The sequence below is a fragment of the Chenopodium quinoa genome, unplaced genomic scaffold (assembly GCF_001683475.1).
Source record: "Chenopodium quinoa cultivar QQ74 unplaced genomic scaffold, ASM168347v1, whole genome shotgun sequence".
Classification (NCBI taxonomy): Eukaryota; Viridiplantae; Streptophyta; class Magnoliopsida; order Caryophyllales; family Amaranthaceae; genus Chenopodium; species Chenopodium quinoa.
The window spans coordinates 4,765,326-4,785,951 of NW_018744616.1; the positions used below are offsets into that span (position 1 = coordinate 4,765,326).

General features: G+C 43.1%; 1 pseudogene; it reads right to left on the bottom strand.

The window, feature by feature from the left end:
- Nucleotides 1-7,307: 7,307 nt before the first annotated feature.
- LOC110700085 overlaps nucleotides 7,308-20,626 on the bottom strand; it is a 66,779-nt pseudogene continuing 53,460 nt past the window's right edge.

Genomic DNA, 20,626 nt, shown 5'->3' on the forward strand with positions numbered 1-20,626 from the left:
GCTGCTGATGAGATCTGAGGAGCTCCCGGTATCTATGAGGATTCGGCCAACTCTCTGGTTGGCCACTTTACATTCAATAACGAGAGGGTCGTCATGCGGCCCCCTTACCCCTCCTAGATCCTCTTCAGTGATGACATTCTCAGGAAATGTATATTTGGACGGCCGTCCTTGGTGAACGGAATTTACATCTAACCGCCTTATATTATCTTTGTTGCCCCTAATAGTGGGGCCGCCTCCTGAGAAGCCGCCTGCAATGGTGTAGACGACTGCATCATCTGTATCGGACCTGTCGGCCTGTTGATTCTTTTTGGCCGACAGCTTTTTTGAGGAAGTGTTCCCCGTAGATTTCTTGACATAAGTGTCAAGATCACCTTGCTCAGCCAGGCGGTCTAGGTACCGCATGAGACTGATGCAGTCATTGGTGTGATGACCAACGTCATCATGATAAGCACAGATTTTATCTTGGTTCCGGTTGTTTGCAGAACCCTTCATGGGGACCGGCTTCTCAATTGAGATCCGTCCCTTTATTTCTTTTAGGATAAACTGGTTATCCTTGTTAAACACATACTTTGGGGAGTATGGTTTGAATTCTTTTTTCTTTTTCTAGGCCGGCTGTTTAGAGGAATTAGCCGCCCAGACCTCTTTTCTTTTCTCATCTTTGTTTGACGACTGTTTCTGTCGTCCTTCTCTTTTGTCGAACCTTTTCCCGTCCGACTGTTTTATCGTACACAGATCAGTCGCCTGTATATAGGCTTCTGCTTAAATCAAGGCCTCTTGAAGAGTCGCCACCCTTTTTCGAACCAAATCAAATTTGAAGGTAGACCCGTCTTTGAGACCTCTAAAAAAGTCGGTATAAGCTACCTCATCCGGTAACCCTTGAATCTGTATTCTCATCAGGTTAAACCGCCTGATGTAAGAACGAAGCCCCTCCTTCTCGCCCTGCTGAATTGTTCCCAAATCAAGGGTCGTTTTCTTCGCAGGGATGTTCATGGCGAAGTTGGAGGCAAATAAGTAAGCAAGCGTCCTGAAGCTATTTACACAACCAGTCGGCAGGCTGCCGAACCATTGCTGTGCGATTCCTTTGAGAGTCGCTGGGAAACACTTGCACCAAGTGGGATCATCCAACCCTTGAAGGTACATCAGGTTGGTGAATGCCATCAGATGGTCTTCTGGGTTAGTAGTGCCGTCATAGGCGCCTACTAGTACATTTTTTACTTTGGCCGGCTGAGCTGCTTCAGTGATTTCCTTAGAGAAGGCCGACGGCTGTTCACCAAGTCTAAGCAACCGTAGCTGCCAGTCCATAGGTTGGACGTTTTTTGCTGTAGGTCCACCAAATGGAGGTGGCTGCATAAAATACTGTTGCGGTACAAATGGTAAGTTTGGTACCGCCTGGGCACTATGAAAGCCGGACTGACGGGAGGTGCCGCCTGACTGACTCTCATGGTACGACTGAGTATGCCTCATCGAGGCATTTCGCAAACTGTCTTGAAAGTCTGAAGTAGAAGCCGACTCTGACAATCGATCACTCTTCTTCTGCTCTAGCAGTAGCCGAGCATCTGTGAATGTTTGCTTTGACCCGTCCGCCTGAATATGACGAACCGGTTTCCTATTTCCTGTAGGATAACGGAATTTTGTGAAATCAAGGGCAGGTGGCTCCCGCTTCCTAGATTTAGGATGAGGAGTCGCCTCTCGCCCTTGAACTGGCTTCCTCTTCAGTGAAGTGGAGGGTTTCTTGGCCGACTGCTCCTTGACTGAAGCAGGCGGCTTCTTGTTGATCAACTTTTGAATCTCTCCCTTGAAGTCCCTCATGAAGGTCATGAGTTCGTTCCTTGTGATGGGAGCAGACCCATCAGTCGGCTGTTGCCGAACAGGCGGTGCGCCTGCTGGCTCGCTTCCTGTTTGAAGATTCTCCCGTTCCCTCCTTTCGGTATGACGGGTACGTCGGGCCCTTAGGGTCCCGTCTGAAGCTGTATGAGTTTCAACTTCAAATTCACTTTCGGTGTCATGGTCCGACTGAACTTGAGGTTCGTCTAGGGGACGCCTCTCTTCAGGAGTCGGTACAGACTTGGATGCCATCTCTGAAGTACTCTCCCCACAGACGGCGCCAATTGTTTCGGGGTTTTCTGATGTCCTGCGGGAGAGTTACAATTCCGAGACTGAACCGGACGCCTGTACCTGCAAAATAACGGAGACTCTTGTGAGCTCCGCCTCCAACGGTCAAGTTAGTACCTGATTAAGGAGTAATTAATGCGGAAATTAAAGTAATAAGGTCTCTCTAGGTGAGAGTGTTTAATGTTGGTAATTTGCTTTGTTAGCGAGATCAGCCGGTTATTAGTGTGTTCCGTAACGTTTCCGTCCTGTTTTTTTTTTCCTTAATGAGGATTAAGGGAGGTATTTATAACCTTGGGAAACGTGCCCATCCTAGGTTTAGGTAAACCTAGGGCCGATTGGGCTTCCCTCGGAAGTTGGGCCTGGGTGGCCGGTTTCTCCATTAGGCATGGAGTATGCCACATGTCGTGACATAACAGGTCCAAGGTGGACGAATAAGCGCGTGCCACGTGGCAAGCCCTGACAGTTCCAACTAGGGGACACTTGGCAGGTCCTGATTGGCCCACGTGGCGCATTCCGATTGGTAGGAGCAAAATCCCCTAATCAAACTCCATAAGGTCTAGAACCAAATAAGGGTTCGGGGATGAAGGTACAAATCCAACGTAAAATAGATTGAACCTGCCCTAATAATAGGCCTGTACTTTATTCAGATCGTATTCATGTGCGCTTTTTGACTAACATGCGATCAATAGGATTAACCCTAAACCTGTTTATCTATGTTGGTTGAATATAATACACAAACAAATCTATTATTGGCGATCACTTGAATTATAATCAAATTAACCCTAAACAAGATTATTAATTATCTTATTAAGCGTGATTACAAGTACCAATTCCTTTTAAACATGCATAAAAAGGTGTGATCAAGCAATAACAATAAATATCAAGCAACATAATAATAAGTAATAATCATCATAAATAAAATAATCATCATAACAATAATCAAAATAATAATAATCATGTAATTATAATAATTATAATAACAATTATAGCAATAATAAAATTATAATCACAATCAAAACAATTATAAAAAAATAATCATAAATCATGTTAAAGCATAATAAAAATAGCAAGATCTTAGGCATGATACTAACAAGATTAATAACAAACCCTAGCATGTCACTAAGCAATAAAAATCAAATCTTTAACCCTAACATGATACTAACAATCATAAATATTAAGAAGAACATAGGAAGCATCGCAGGAATCATAATAAGCATATTTGATATTATAACCTTTTCCCTAAACATGATACTAGGAATATCATAATAACAATTTAAACATGATTTCTTCATCATAATATCAATAAAAACCATTAAAATACTTACTTTGATGCCTCGTACCTATTTCTAATAACAAAATACACACGTTAGTAACTTCAAGGAAAATAATAAACAAAACAGTTAAATTAAATAATTGAAATAGAGATTTGGGACCAAACCCTCAGAAATTAAACCTTTCACGTCTAGGGAGAAGGCAACTTCGAATATGGCTAGGTGTTTCTAGATCCAATGAATGCGGAATTTTGTATATAAAAGATTAGTTTAGAAAAAGGGAAAGAGAGAGATGAATGAATGATTAAGGAAATTTGATGAGAATTAGCGAATGATTAAAGAGAATGAAAGAGAATTGAAAACTGGTTGTAGGTGAATATAGATGAATGTTGATGAGAATTGGTGAATGAAAACGGAGTTTTTAATACGTTATTTATAGAGAAAATCAGCAAAAAAGATAAAATTAACAAAACAGAGTCTGGCGCACGCAAAACGAGATTGGCGCCAGGAATTGGCCATTGGCGCCAGGCGCCAATGCCTGACGTTAGGCGCCAATCCTGTTTTTTGACACGTTTTCTAAAATCAGATAAATTTTGCCGTACGGGAGGATAAAATCGTATCTTTTCCTAAAAAATGTTCTTTGATTTTAATTAAAACTCTGAAAAGTCAACAAAAGTCAATTTATCAATGCTAATTGAATTAGGAATGAAAAGAACCTTCTAGAAGAATCTAAAACCATTCCTAATTACATTAGGAATGATAAATCATATTAGGCCCTTCCCTAGATCATTGGGTCGCATATAAGGCTCAAACCGAGCCTAGTTTGGTAATTTGGTCATAACTTCCTCAATATTCATCGGAATTGGTCTTATAATATATCGTTGGAAAGCTCTTGCCAAGCCCATTCAACTACACTACTATTGGACCCATATCATGGACCAAACAATCTGGATTGACTGTTTTATTAAAATAAGTTTTCAAAAACATATAGAAGAGAAAAGAAAATTAAAACTTTCCGCAACACTAAACTTTCCACACTTTCGCTTCATTCGATTATGATTCGACGTGAAAGATACCCATCACCGGGTTTGGTTTTGTGGAGACACAAATGGGTGTCTAGAGAATCCCATGTAGGTTCATTCATAGAACATAGGAAAAATTTAGAACGTTGAAAAAAAAAAATTAGAACATAGAGATAATTTTAGAACATAAGAAAAAAAATAGAACATAGAAAAAAGTTTAGAACATAGGGAAAATAAATTTAGAACAAAAGATGAAAGTTATTTTAGAACATAGGGTATAATTTAGAACCTAAACAAAATAAATTTAGAACATAGAAAATATTTTAGAACATAAGGAGAAAACTTTAGAACATGGGAAAATTTCAAAACAGAATTCAAATAAAAATTTTAAAACATAGGAAAACAAAATTTAGAACATAAAAAAAATTAGAACATAAGCATAAAAAAAATTTGAACATAGGAAATAACTTTAGAACATAGAAAAAAGTTTAGAACATAGGGAAAATAAATTTAGAATATAAGATAAAATTTTTTAGAACATAGGGTATAATTTAGAACATAAGCAGAAAAATTTTAGAACATAGAAAATAATGTCATAAGCATAAAAATTTAGAACATGGAAAAATTTTACAACAGAAATCAAATATATATTTTAAAACATAGGAAAATAAAATTTAGAACATAAGAGAAAAATTTGAACATAAGCATAAAATTTTTTTGAACATAGGTAACAATTTTAGAACATAGGGAAAATAAATTTAGAATATAAGATGAAATTTTTTTAGAACATAGGGTAATTTAGAACATAAGCAGAAAACTTTTAGAACAAAGAAAATAATTTAGTACATAAGCAGAAAAATTTAGAATATGGGAAAATTTTAAAACACAGGAAAACAAAATTTAGAACATAAGAAAATATTAGAACATAAGCATAAAAAAAAATTTGAACATAGGAAACAAATTTAGAACATAAAGGGTTCTCACATAATAAAGTATTCTTTCCTAAGTTCTAAACCTATGTTCAAAGCCTATGTTCTAATTTTTCTCCATATGTTCAAAAGTTATTTCCTATGCTCTTCATTATTATTTGCCTATGTAGGATTCGAACCTACATCCTTTATACATTTGCATAGTGCTCTACCATTTGAGCTAATAGGTTTTCGCCGTTTGTTATTGATCACCACCCCTCCCATACAAGGGGAGGAAAACAATCACATGTAGAGACTCAAATGTCTCCATTACTACTATAGCACATAACTCTCAATTACCCAACACAATACACATGCTCACAGATTAGTGAAATTACCCAACACAAACTACTACTAAGACTATTATTATTACAAAAGTGCTAACCTCAAATCTTACCATAATACTCTTATTTTTACATGAATGGACCTATTTCCACAACCGACAGTAAATTCTTCAATATTATTTTCAATCTAATATGAATGAACTCTAACAATAAACTATCCAAACCAAACATTCCAGTATTCAAATAGTCAAATGGTTTGAATTCGAAGCTCCAGTTCAAGTCAAACAAGCAGCCCACACAAACCCCTAATCAATCTCCCCTGCTGCTCAGCCACTTAACCTTCACCACTCCCTCTGTCATCCTACACCACATCTCAAATCCACACCCCTCAAATCATTTGTTTGATGATAATATCCAATTAAAAAGCATGTTTCATTTGAGTTTTCCTAGATTACGACAGTTGTAATGAAGAAGAGAGAATCTCAAACAAGAAAATCGCAACAATGGCAGACAACTAAATCAGAAATTGTTCACAAAATTTGTAATCAACGCTATTTGGAAGAATCGATAATGTGGCCTTATTACAAAATAAGTAGCCAAATTATTCTCGATCCTTAGCACAACCCAGAATTCTAATATAAATTATTCTCAAATCTCAATTAACATAGTAACTTCAAAATACAAACACGCCAACTAAATTAATCACAACAAAATTATTCAATAAAACCGCACATAAATCACATAAAAAAATGGTAAAATGACGCCAAAAAATATAAAAAAAACAACAACAATAATCAAGACAAGTGGTGAAATAAACTAATACCGCTGAAATTCAAATGACCTAATGTCGTTGAAATTCGAACATTTAAATCGCTGAAATTTGAACCATAAATTCGCTGAAAATTCCAGCCTTAAAAGCGCTGAAGTTTGAACCCTAAAATCACCGAAAATTATTGAAAATCTAATCAGAAAAATTAAAAATCGACTTGAACTCGCAAAATTCATGAAAATCTAATCAGAAAAATCGAAAAAATCAATTTGCAAAAATCAAAATTCGAAACTTCGCAAAAATAATGCAAAATTCATGATATTTGAACAAAATCGAAAAAGAATACGTACCTAACTTGAGCAATATAGATTGTTTATGCAAAATTTGAACACATATACTTCAATTTGCAGCAATTTGTGTTCGATTATGGTATTTTAGGAGAGAGAAAGTTAAGAGGTATGAAAGTGTGAGGAGAGAGAAAGTTTTGGATGGTGGGTTAGGGGTTTGAGGGTGGATATTTGTTTTAATCTAAACCATCAAAAGTAACTCAATCCTTTGCAACAAAAAAAAAAGTAACTCAATCCTACGGCTGAGATTGGTTCTTATATAACTAGAGTTCTTATAGAAGAACTTAAGAATGGTTCTTACCGGATTCCTCCTCTAGTATATATATATATATATATATATATATATATATATATATACATATATATATATATATATATATATACATATATATATATACATTATGTATATATATATATATATATGTATATATATATATATATGTATATATATATATATATATATATATATATATATATATATATGTAGTGAATAATGAGAATTAGGAACTAATCTAAGCCCTTGACTCACAACGACTAAGATCTCGTCCGCGTTTTTAACATAGTAATGACATTTTGGTAAATTAGTATTATAAGAAATTAGTCTCTTCGAATGATTACCAAGAATATTCACTGTTTCTTTTTCATTTTCTCTCTCTTCTTCATGCTTTCTCTCTCATCCTTTGAATTCTCTGATGCAAATTTTTTCTTTGTTCTTCGCAAATTAAATTCGCTTAATTTGCTCTTGGATCTTCACCTTCTATTAGTAAGTTTTTGAATTTTTCTTTTTGATTGAATTAGTTGTGCGTTTTGAAGTTTTGATTTTTTTTTTCCGTCACTGTTCGATTTCATTGCTTTTGTTCATCTATTTCTCTCTTTTTTTGTGTAGGTATGAAAATTTCAGTTTATTAGTATGTTGAATTTTCTCGATTTAGTTTAAGTTGCTAGATTTGGTTACAATCAATTCAAGTTTGAATTTAGGGTTTTTTTGCTATATTTTGTTTGATTAATGTGTGTTTTTGCATTTTGTAATCAGATTAAATAGTCGAAAATTTGTGGTTTTTTTGTTATTTTTGTTTTAATTTGTGTTTTTGCATTTTGTAATCAGTTTTGTTGAGTTTAATTGATTGAGCAGAGGTATGGTGTTATGTTGCTAGCTATTGTAGCCTAGGTGAGGAGGGGGTTGGCCAAGTAGTGTGTTGTAGGGTGGTCGAGGCAAATAGAAGCTAATTTTATACTTACTTTATTTTTGAGATTTTTATTTACTATTGAGTTGTTTAGCTTTACTTTGACATTGCTACATAAATTTCAATTTTAGCTCTGCAAAATAGCATAAATATCATTTGACCCTAGCCTTGTATTGTTCATAATAATATTCTTTGCTTAGAAATCTTTGGAGTGGTAGTTGCTGCACTTTGACTGGGATTTGAGCATATACTCTGTATATTTTTTTTTTTTAAATTAAGATACATTATAACTTAACTTAATTGATGAGCTAATAGTGGGGAAGGAGAGTATGAATTTAAGGCTGAAGTTGAAATCATTAAGTGCATCATAGACATCTTGTTAAATCTTGTCTTTGAATGTTCTAAAAATTGGATGATGTGTGCCTTATGTAATGTTTCAATTTTCACTAATTTACTACTACTTGAGCAAAAGTTAGCAAACATTTGAAAAATTTAGCAAACAAGAGCCAAAAATTTAGAGACTAATGTAAATCTCTCTTCTATCATATCCCTTTGAGCTCAATAGAGCTAATCCAATCACCTATCTCCCACAAATTTGTGTTTAAATTGTATATTTACATGCATAATCAATGAATTTGAAACTAATCAAAGAATTAGTAGGAATTAGCAAAGGAGCTTCAAGACAAATGTAGTCATACAAACTGCCTCTCCAAGGACTAAGACCCCAAACTTGTGTCAAGAAAATGGTTTTATTTCTCTGCACTAACTTGCTGCCTGGTATGGTCACATTGTAAAGCCAATATAGTCCATGGATGTCGTGCCTAATAATCGTATTGTCGTGCCATATTAGTCCTGTTTGGGGGTCTTTTATTGTCCTTCGGGAGAGTTACAATTTCCTAGCAGACTTCCTTCTTACGCCTGTACCTGCACAAGTAACGGAGACTCCGGATGGGGGTGGGAGTTCCGCCTCCGAAGATTAAGTTAGTATCTTTTCGAAGTGGAATAAGAACAATAAAAGCTTCTCGGTTCGAGAGCGTTTCAGTAGGTTTGGGCTTTGTTTGGTTTTTTGTGTGGTTGCAATTAATGTGTGATCTCCATAAATGAGGTCTACCCTTACTATTTATAGTAAGGGAGAACTGTACCTCAATTAGGGTATAAGGGACACGTGTCGCAAAGGGATTGGGCCTTTGCAGACCGTTGAAAGATTGACACGTGTCAAGCCTTTATTGGGCCACGTGGCTTAGGGTATTTTCACCCTAAACATCTGCCCCTCACAGGTGAGATGTGGCAAACTCACGTGTCATCTGTGACAGACGTAGGGTGCATGGGGTAAGTGACGGTTCGTCTGCTTCCCCCCTCTTTTTTTTTTTTTTTTTTTTTTTTTTTGAATTTCAAATTTTCGTGCAGAAGGTGACTGTTCGCCTTCTGCCTCTTTCTATAAGTAGGGTGGCTACCTCTTTCCTCCGCACTTTTAATTTTCAAAAATTTCCTGAGAAGAAGCTCTGATACCGGCTGCTTCTTTCATGACTTTCGAGCATCCGGTTTTCGCAAGAACTTGACATCTGCCTTCCGGCTGAGTGCGGATTTAGTAAGGTACCGTCTGCTTTCTCCCTCTTTTTGCCCCTAGATTAAGGACCTCACTCGGCATTTTGCCGCCTGGGTATATTTTGTCCAAAATTTCTGAATTACCCCTACCTCATCCGGGATTTCCCGTGTGAGGTTTTTGAAATATTTCCCTAGTTGTAAAATGCCCTCATCCGTCATTTTGCAGCATGGGGCTGGCTTGGGACAAGTCCAAAAATCCCCCTCATCCGGCGTTTTGCCGTCTGGGATGTTTAATATACTCTCATCCGGCATTGTGCCGCATGGGATCCCTTTGAGCCAACTTTGTTTTTATTCAGACTAGTCATAAGTAACCCCATCCGGCCTTTAGCCGTATGGGGGTGGTTTGATCAACCTTTGCTTTCAAACATCTTTCAAATTGCCCCCATCCGGCATTTAACCGTATGGGGGTAGTTTGAGCAGCCTTGGCTTTTTCTCAAACATCATTCAAATTGCCCCCATCCGGCATTTAACCGTATGGGGGTCGTTTGAGCAGCCCTGGCTTTTTCTCAAACATACAAATAGCCCCCATCCGGCTTTTACCCGTATGGGGGTCGTTTGAGCTTCCTTGGCTCAAACTTTGTTTCAAATTGCCCCCATCCGGCGTTTAACCGTATGGGGGTCGTTTGAGCAGCTTCCAGCCCATCTCTGCTAACCCTCATCCGGGACTCCACCGCTTGGGGGGCTTTTAAATGAGCTTCCAATTAAACATGTCTGATCTATTTTTCTTTATTTCAGCTTCAAACACATTCGGAGATTTCCGCCTGTGTAGGTTTCAAGCCACCATCTCAGCAAATTCCAACCTCCAAAGGTACCGTCTGCACCCTTTTTCAATTCTTTTTGTTAATTTTCCGGTTGCATAGATAGGATATGGACCCTTCAATTATACACTCGGCACAGCCTACGACTGCTGTCAGGCGGTCACCAGGCACGGCTGAGTCAAGGACTGGGACTGCCGTCTGGGGGTATTTGGGCGAACCTTCACCTACCTCGAATCCGACCGTCTCTGTTCATGTGCAGGACAGAATGGCTCGGATAAGATGGACGGCAGTTGACCCGGATTACAAGTCCGACGACGCAGCCGAAGATCCGGCTGATCCCAGAAACGAGGACCAGACGGCAGGACCGTCTGGTGAAATTCCTTTGGAAGAAACCCTGGGGACTCGTCAAGATTCCCCGAGTGGTCCGAGCACACCGGGTGACAGCATATTAGAAGACTCTGATTCTAATGCCGAAGGATCCGGCGATGAATCTGCTGGAGAAGGGTCTGGGTCCGAATCTGAAGCCCCTGCACAGGAGGCTGAGCCTATTGTTGAGGAGGCCTACAAATGGCCGGCTAAGGGGGATCCGACTGACATGACCATGTCTGCAAGAGACGTGGTCACCCTTACTGCAACCCTTCCTGCCTTTCTTTTTAAAAGGAAACCAGTTGGGAAGGACTGGGAAATAAGAGTCCCGCCTGTTAATGCAGCCGTCGTATGGACGGACGACTTGGACCATACCGATGATTTTTTTCGGCTGTTATGTGGCGGCATTCAAAGCAGGCCTCCGGTTCCCCCTTCACCCCTGCATCAAGGACATATTGCTGGGGTATGACTTGGGCGTATGGCAATTGACTCCTAACTCTTGGGTCAATATTTTGGGGTACATTGCCGCATGTGAGCTGCAGGAGGTGAACCCCAGTTGGGAGGCTTTTGCACACATGCATTACCTCAGCCGGGCTCCGGGTGGGTGGAATGCCTGGTACACCCTTACCACCAACCAAGAATACATGATGACTTTGGAGAAGCCATCAAAGTGGACCAACTGGAAGAGCAAATTTTATGTCGTCTCTTCTCCTTCCACTTCCCTAAATCACCGGCTGCGGCGGTATAATAAGCACCCGGCATTGCTGGGCAAAAAATGCGCGCTCCCGAAAGTGCCGTCTGAGGCCTGGGACCAAATAATGGAGACGGGTCTCTTCCTCAAAACGACCCATCTGATGGAGGACGGTAGTGAAATCATCGTCCCAAAGTTCTGGGTACCCCTCCCGGAATGGTTCAGGGACGAGTCCTTGTCCCTTTGCAATCTAAGTTCAATGTTTAAAAAGAGTAGGTTCATTAACCCATCCGATATTCTGACGTCTGATTATGCGTACACGCTCTAACTCGAATTTCCCTTTTTTGCAGGTAAAGCTAAAAGAATGGTGCCTCCTGAAAAGACACCTGCCTTCTCAGCTATTGAGCTGAGAAAGAAGCAAATCGAAGAGAAGAAGGCGGCACTGGCCGCCAAGAATGCTGGAGTAAAACCTCTTCCATTTCTTACCGGATGACATATGATGAGCTGCCTTTGTTTCTAACTGATTGCTTTGTTTTGACTATTTTCAGGGTGGAACCCAAGGCATGCCAAAATCACTAGCAAGCATGCACAAAAGACCGGCTGGTGTGATACCCCAGCCGGCTTCAAAAGCTCCAAGGCTGCCGGGTCCACCTTTGGCAGCTAGTCCTGCAAAGAGGACGTCTGACCCTGCCAGGCCAACCACTGCAGGGAAGAGCCTGCAGCTAACGCCGAGTGCTTCGGCGGGCCAGACCCGGATGGGATCTGGCTCAGATGCGGCTGGGGGGGATGGCACCCCACAGCCTGAACAAGGTAAAACCTCTGCCTTTGACCCCCCCTGGCCGCTTGGGCATATGAGAGTCAAAACTCAAGCAAGCCAGTCTGGGGGCTCCTCTGGCAGCCGCATGAATATAGGCGGCGCCTATGCCCAGTATCTGACAGATAACCCTTCCTTTGCAGATGACTCTACCAGCCGGCCCGACTACAACCAATACGCCAAGAGAATGGTCAAGACTCTGACCCGTTCTGAAAAGGAGGCGGTGCCGGCTGTACACCAGGTTAACCTGGATCGCATCAACTCTCTTCTTGCTGAGGTAAATAACCCGAATGCCCTATGCTTGTCTCAAGCTCTGCTTTTGCCGGATGAGTAGTAATTATCATCATTAGTTCCAACTCCTTTTCCGGTTGGTACCATAGGTGATGCTGAGAGTGGACGGGCTCCGAGTCCCCTTGCGTAAAAAGCAAGAGGAGGTAAGAGACGCTCAGAAGCGTGCCCTTGACCTAATTGACGTTAGTCAATTTCACACTATTAAATATGATTTGGCAACTAAAGAGAGAGAGTTGCAACAGGAGGAATTACTGAAAGAGGCTGTGCTGGCTGGGGATGAGGCCAAGAAGAAAGTTGATGAACTTGAGCTTAAGGTCAAGGACCTCCAGGCTGATCTCAGATCTCTGGAAGGAGCTGACAAGGAAAATGCCAACCTCCGCCAGAAGAACAGCGAGCTGACTGTCCAACTCACTAATATTCAGGCGGCCCACAAAAAGGAGCTGAACGAGGAACTCAGCCGCCTGATTTTAGAGAATGAAGCCGACTACGAGGAGCGCATGAAGCTGGCTTGGGGCCTCATCCATCCGGACTCTGACTTTGACTATTTCAACCTCCGTTACTTGTATGCTTCTGAAGTTTATGAAGCTCGAGTACTCGGCACTCCTGCCCCTCCTCCTTTCGACGAGTGGGCTGAGAAGGGGTTAGGGTCAGAGCCGGATGGGGTGCCAATGGGAAACCAGCCGAAGCAGCTGCAAGAGCAGACGGCTGAGACTCAGGTTGGGCAAGCTCAAGGGTTGGAGCAGCCTCAGCAACAAGAGCAACAGCAAGATTGATATTTTTTTTTTTTCGGCCTGCGTGCCGTGTATTTTCGATGTATCATTCCCGGACAGGGGTCCGGCTAACATTTCAATTAGATTAATATTAATCTATTAACCGACAGTCGGTTTTGCTATCTCTATTATTAGCATTTTTTTTTATTTATGCATTTTTACAAGTATTTCAGCCGTTCTATATATGCCGGATGAAGAAGAGATACCACAATATGCCCCTGAAATGGCTACCTGTTTACCCCAACAGTAGACTGGCAGTCGTTTCATGGAAGCCGGATGGGGGGTCAGTGACTGACCTAACCTTGCCCCGTCTGGTACAATTATATATAGGATGGAATGTAAAACCGTTTAGGTGGTTACGGTGGCCCATTAGGAATTTCATTTTTCCGGATGGACCTCTTTTGGGTCCTTGCCGGATGAATGCTAGATGCAAAGGATCATTTCTAACGGCTGCAAAATTGTTTTAGACAAATGCCGTTGAGTTATTGGATCGCTAGAACAATGTTCCACCCAGAAGGGAGCTGTTCTCTCCAGTGATTCACCCGGATGGACCTCTTTTGGGTCCTTGCCGGATGAATCCTAGATGCAAAGGATCATTTCTAACGGCTGCAAAATCGTTTTAGACAAACGCCGTTTGAGTTATTGGATCGCTAGAACAATGTTCCACCCAGAAGGGAGCTGTTCTCTTCAGTGATTCACCCGGATGGGTGTCACCGGATGACTGCTCTTTTTGGAGCAGTGGTTTTAACAAGTGTTCTTCCGTCTGTGTTCTTGCACTAGACAGGTGCAAATACAATTGTATGAATGGAAATTATATGCTTTCACATTTCAATCCTTAGAAGTAGTACTTTTTCAAGTTATCTACATTCCAGGTACGAGGCAGCCGCATTCCGTCTGGGGTTTCCAGGCGGTATGTGCCGTTTCTAACTTCTTCAAAAATCCGGTAGGGTCCCTCCCAGTTTGGGGTTAGTTTCCCTTGTTCGTATGCCCTACCGGTTGCTTCAAGCTTCCGTAATACAAAATCTCCAACTTTGAGGGGGCGTTTAAGCACCCTTTTGTTGTAGGCCCTCGTCATTCGAAGGCGGTAGATTTCATGACGCAAGGCGGCGTTGCCCCTTCTTTCTGGAAGAGTATCCAGAGACAGGCGCATGGCTTCCCAATTTGCCTCTTCATCATACAACATGATTCGAAGTGTTGGCTCATATAATTCAATGGGAAGCACCGCCTCTGTGCCATATGCCATAAGGAATGGAGTTTCACCGGTTGACCCCTTCTCAGTAGTTCTGATGGACCAAAGAACGTGAGTTAACTCTTCTGCCCAAAGCCCGCCTGCCTTCTCGATCTTTTTCTTTATGCCGCCTGAGATGAGCTTGTTGAAAGCTTCAACTTGACCGTTTGCTTGCGGACGGCCAACGGATGCAAAGTAGTGGGAAATCCCTTGATCTTGCAACCAAGTCTTTAGGACAGGCGTTTCCAACTAGGGGCCATTGTCAAAGACCATTGACATTGGTACACCGAACCGGGTGATGACATTTCTCCAAATGAAGGAGATGACATCCTTAGTTTTGATGCCCTTTACCGCCTCGGCCTCAACCCACTTGGTGAAGTAATCAACAGCCACTAAAATGTATCTTCTGCCGCCTGGGGCAGGAGTGTATGGCCCCAAAATATCCATGCCCCATTTTGCAAAGGGAATTGGGCTGTGAATAGCTGTCAAATCAGTTGTTGGCTGCCTTATCAGCCGGCCGAACCTCTGGCACTTGTCGCATCTTTTCACCAGATCTAATGCATCCGCCTCTAGTGTAGGCCAAAAGTATCCTTGCCGCCGGGTTCTTTTGGCGAGGGTCCTCCCGCCAATGTGAGATCCACAGAAGCCGGCGTGGAGATCTTCCAGTATTTCCTTGCCCCGTTCTGGGGTAACACACTTGAATAGCGGCTGCAAGTAACCCTTCCGGAACAGTTCACCTTTGTGCATTGCGAAGCTTAATGCTCGTCTTTTAAGAGCAGCTGCTTCGGATGAGGTTTCCGGTAGAGTGCCGTCTACCAAGTAATTCCGGATGGGGTCCATCCAAGTGGAGCTTCGATCTAGAACTCCAATGGGGTCATGTTCAATGCTTTTCTTTTCCATGACTTCCCAGAAGACTGATCTAGGCGTATCACATGTGGCGGAGGATGCAAGTTTGGATAGTGCATCCGCCTGATTATTCTCGGATCTGGGTACTTGACTTAGGTTGAATTCATCAAATGCCCCAGCCTCCTCTTTGAGCGCCTGTAGATACATAATCATCACCGGATGGGTGGCCTCGTAGTCACTGTTGTACTGGCTAACGATGAGTTGGGAATCTGAGCAGGCATCAACTTTCCTTGCCCCGACTGCCTTACACATGCGTATACCGGCTAGCAGGGCATCGTATTCAGCTTCATTATTCGAAGCTTGAAACTTGAATCGTAGAGCATACTCGTATTTGTCCCCCTCCGGAGAGTGAATAATTACACCCGCTCCGCAACCATTCAGCGTAGAGCTCCCGTCTACATAAACCCTCCAAACTTGATCAGTTTTATCCGGCTGTATTGGCCTTGTCATTTCAACGATGAAGTCGGCAAACGCCTGACCCCTCACTGCTCGCCTGGGTTCGAAAGTGATTTCTAAGCTTTGGATTTCCACAGCCCATTTAATCATTCTTCCGGATGACTCTAAAGTGGTCATAGGCCTTTTGAGCGGCTGATCAGTGTAAACGGTCACCGGATGTGCTAAAAAATACGGTTTCAGCCGCTTGACTGCTTTGAACAAAGCCAGACCGAATTTTTCGATCATGGGATAACGAAGTTCAGCATTCCGGAGGACATGGCTGATAAAGTATACCGGGAGCTGATTGCCGTCTCTCTCAGCAAGGAGGACGGCGCTCAAGGAGTGATCCGAGACGGCCAAGTACATGTAGAGAGCCTCCTGGGGTAGGGGACTCACCAATCTTGGCAAAGAATGCAGGTGTTGCTTCAGCCGTTGAAATGCCGCCTCAGCCTCTTCACCCCATTCAAACCTTGACCTCTTTTTGATTGCTTGAAATAAATACAGGCACTTGTCACCTGACCGGCTGAGGAATCTCCCCAATGCCGCCAGGCAACTGGTAAGCTTTTGAGCCTCCCTAACGGTACGTGGCGACTGCATGTCAATCACCGCCTGTACTTTGTCCGGATTGGCCTCTATGCCCCTCTGATCAATCAAAAATCCAAGAAACTTCCCGGACTCAACTCCAAAGACGCATTTTTTTGGATTTAACATGACTTTATGCCGTCTGAGGGTGGTGAGAGTTTCTCGGAGGTCGGCTAGATGATTCGCCTGCAACTTTGATTTGACAATCATATCATCAATGTACACCTCCACGTTCCTTCCAATCTGATCATAAAAGACCGAGTTCATCATTCGCTGGAAAGTAGCAGGCGCATTCTTCAACCCAAACGACATCACCGTGTAGCAATATAGCCCTTGATCTGTGACGAAAGCCGTCTTCTCTTGGTCTTTCTTCCACAAGGGTATCTGATGGAAGCCGGAATAGGCGTCCATGAAACTCATCAGGGCATGGCCGGCTGTAGAGTCTACCAAATGATCTATCTTTGGAAGCGGGTAGCTATCCTTTGGACAAGCCCTGTTGAGGTCCGTGTAATCTACACACATCCGCCAGGTTCCATTCGGCTTTTTCACAAGAACGACATTGGCTACCCAATCCGGGTAGTAACATTGCCGGATGAATCCAGCATCCAAGAGTTTCTTGACCTCGGTTGCTGCCGCCTGGGACCTTTCCTCGCCATGGTTCCGTTTCTTTTGCCTGACCGGCTTCTTCTTAGGATCCACAGCGAGTCTATGTACAGCAAGATCCGAACTTACACCCGGCATCTCTTCTACTTCAAAGGCAAACACATCTTTGAACTCCTTCAGCAAAAGGAGCAAATCTGATCCCAAACTTTCAAACGCAGCCGTTCCAACCTTGATGGTTCTGTCTGGCCGGCTGTCTTCAAGGACAACATCAATTATTTCTCCAGCCGGCTGAGGGCGAAGGACGTTTGTCCTCTCCCCGGACAGTGATTGCTATTGTTTCTCCTTCACAGGCGCCAGTTGGTCCGCCTTCCTCTTTTTACCGGCTGGCTTTGTAGCCGGTAAGCTTTGATCACAGTTGTCAAGTTCAACAATTTCTTTCTCTTGACTGCCTGTGTCAAGCGTTGGTTTGATGTCCGAGAGGTAACACTCTCTCGCCATATTTTGGTCCCCACTCAAGGAACCGACTGTGCCATCATCCCTTTCAAACTTTACCAACATTAGAGATGGGATGATGACTGCCTTTGAGAGGTTAAGGGTTGGACGGCCAATAATCAGATTGTAGGCAGTCAGCTCTTCTACAACAAGAAACTTGACAACCATATGCCGGCCCTTACCCTTCTCTCCGAACCGGATGGGTAGATCAATCATGCCCACCGGATGTACTACTCCTCCCCCAAAACCTACAAGAGGGTATGAGGCCGGAAGCATGCTACTGGGCTTATACTTGAGTTTCTCCAAGCACCGGTAGCTGATGAGGTCGGATGAGCTCCCGGTATCAATCAAGATCCGGCCAACTCTTTGATTGGCGATTTTGCACTCGATGACTATGGGGTCATCATGAGGCCGCCTGACCTCGCCCCTATCTCTCTCGGAGATGTTAACTTCCGGAAATGAATATTCAGACGACTGGCCCTCATCCACTGAGTTGACCAGTTTCCGAATGTTGTCTTTTGTGCCCCGGATGGTAGGCGCACCTTCCGCAAATCCACCGGCTATGGTCAGGATGGTTTCCTCATCCGTATCCGATTGAGTAGCCGTCTTCTTTGGGGGTGGTCCTCTTGCTTGTTTAGGAGTACCCCTTGACTTGGAAAGATAAGATTTGAGAGCCCCCTCATCAGCGAGCCGGTCGAAGAGCCGCCTGAGGCTAAAGCAACCCTCAGTGTCGTGGCCAATTTCCTCGTGAAAAAGACAATATTTGCTCTTATCCCGGGCGCTTAGAGGACTCTTCATAGGAGACGGTTTTTCAAGATTCAACCGGTCCTTTACTTCGTTGAGAATGGAGGCACAGTCCTTGTTGAACTCGTACTTTGGCACATACGGATCCGACCTCTTCCTTTTCTGGAAAGGTTGTCCGGATGAGTCTGCCGCCCATACCCCCTTTCTCTTGTCTTCCTTTTTGGCCGACTGGGTAGGCCGACTCTCTTTTTTATCGGATCTTTTGTAATCCGTTGGAAGTTTAACAGCACACAATTCCACTGCCTGAATGTAGGCCTCCGCCTTCATGAGCGCCTCGTGAAGAGTGGAGACCCTCTTCCTAACCAAGTCAAACTTAAAAGTTGATCCATCTTTTAAGCCTTTGAAGAAATCAGTATAGGCAACGTCATCAGACAATCCATGGATTTGGATCCTCATCAGGTTAAACCGCCTAACATATGACCGGAGCCCCTCTTTGTCTCCCTGTTGTATTGCCCCTAGATCAAGGCTTGTTTTCTTGGCAGGGATGTTCATAGAAAAGTTGGACGTAAACCAGTAGGCCAAGGTCCTGAAATTATTGATGCATCCGGCTGGGAGGTTACCAAACCAACGTTGAGCAATCCCTTTCAACGTAGCCGGGAAGCACCGGCACCATGCGGCGTCATCCAAACCCTGCAAATACATCAGGTTGGTGTATGCCATAAGGTGATCTTCCGGGTTGGTGGTACCGTCGTAGGCGCCTACCAACACGTTTTTGATTTTAGACGGCTGGGTCATCTCGGTGATTTCTCTGGAGAACGTCGTTGGCTGTTCCCCAAGGTTGAGCAGCCGGAGCTGCCAGTCCATAGGCTGGACGGGCGGCTGATGCTGCCCCCCGAAAATACCTGCCTGTGCATAGGGGGATCCAAAGGGCGTATACGGTGTTCCATGCACTGCCGGTTGGATCATATGGGGGCCGGATCGAGCGGAAACCTCGCTCGTCCGGCTGTCATTGTTTGTTCTCGAGTGCCTTCCTGAGGTGGCATTGAAGCTGTCTCGAAAGGTCGATGTTGATGCCGACTCGGATCGCTGAGTCTTTTTATCTTGGATGAGCGTCCGGGCGTCAGAATAGACTTTCTTGGTTCCATCCGGCTGAATGTGCCGGACGGGCTTTCTGACTCCATCTATAGGAGTGTGCATCTTTGAGAAATCAAAGAGCCTAGCCGGCATGTTTGACTTCGGATGCGGGGTAGATGCTCTACCCTTTACTGTTTTGGCTGTCTTTTTACCGTGACGCCTTTCTTCCGCCTGACCCTTACGGGGGCCGGCTGTATAGTCCAGAAGGCCTTTGATCTCTCCTTTGAAGCTCATCATCATATTCATGAGCTCATCTCTGGAGACTGGGGAGTCTCCAGCGGTAGAGGTTAACCCAAGCGGCCCCCTAGTTGGCTTGCTAGGAGCCGCCTGGTTCCCTTCCCGTTCTCTCTTATCTTTGGAACGGGTGTTCTTGGTCCTTAAAGAGCCATCCGCAGCAGTTTAGGCTTCCAAGTCATAGTTATCGGCTGTATCTTGGTCCGAATGGACCTCAACCTCCCCAGTAGGCAGATTGCCTTTACCAGGTAGTATAGGCTCAGATGTCATCTAGAAAGTACTCTCCCCACAGACGGCGCCTGATGTTTGGGGGTCTTTTATTGTCCTTCGGGAGAGTTACAATTTCCTAGCAGACTTCCTTCTTACGCCTGTACCTGCACAAGTAACGGAGACTCCGGATGGGGGTGGGAGTTCCGCCTCCGAAGATTAAGTTAGTATCTTTTCGAAGTGGAATAAGAACAATAAAAGCTTCTCGGTTCGAGAGCGTTTCAGTAGGTTTGGGCTTTGTTTGGTTTTTTGTGTGGTTGCAATTAATGTGTGATCTCCATAAATGAGGTCTACCTTTACTATTTATAGTAAGGGAGAATTGTACCTCAATTAGGGTATAAGGGACACGTGTCGCAAAGGGATTGGGCCTTTGCAGACCGTTGAAAGATTGACACGTGTCAAGCCTTTATTGGGCCACGTGTCTTAGGGTATTTTCACCCTAAACAAGTCCTGTTGTGAATAACGGAGGATTTTCACGTCGATCATTAATCGTAACATGTTACGCAGGATGCACATATGAATTAGTTAGTGCATTAGAAATGTAGAATTGTAGCAGAGGATGGGATGTTACATAGACTAGCATTTGTTAGATACCTTTAACTTTGAATTAGTTGCTGAAGCAAATGATAGTCTCAAGTAATAGGTTCCAGAGGAGATGAGTTTATCTAGTTGGAATTTGGTTTGCCATGTTGTTCCTTGATACATGTTGCTTACGTTCCTGGAAGAGTTAGATCAAAGCTATTTGGTTA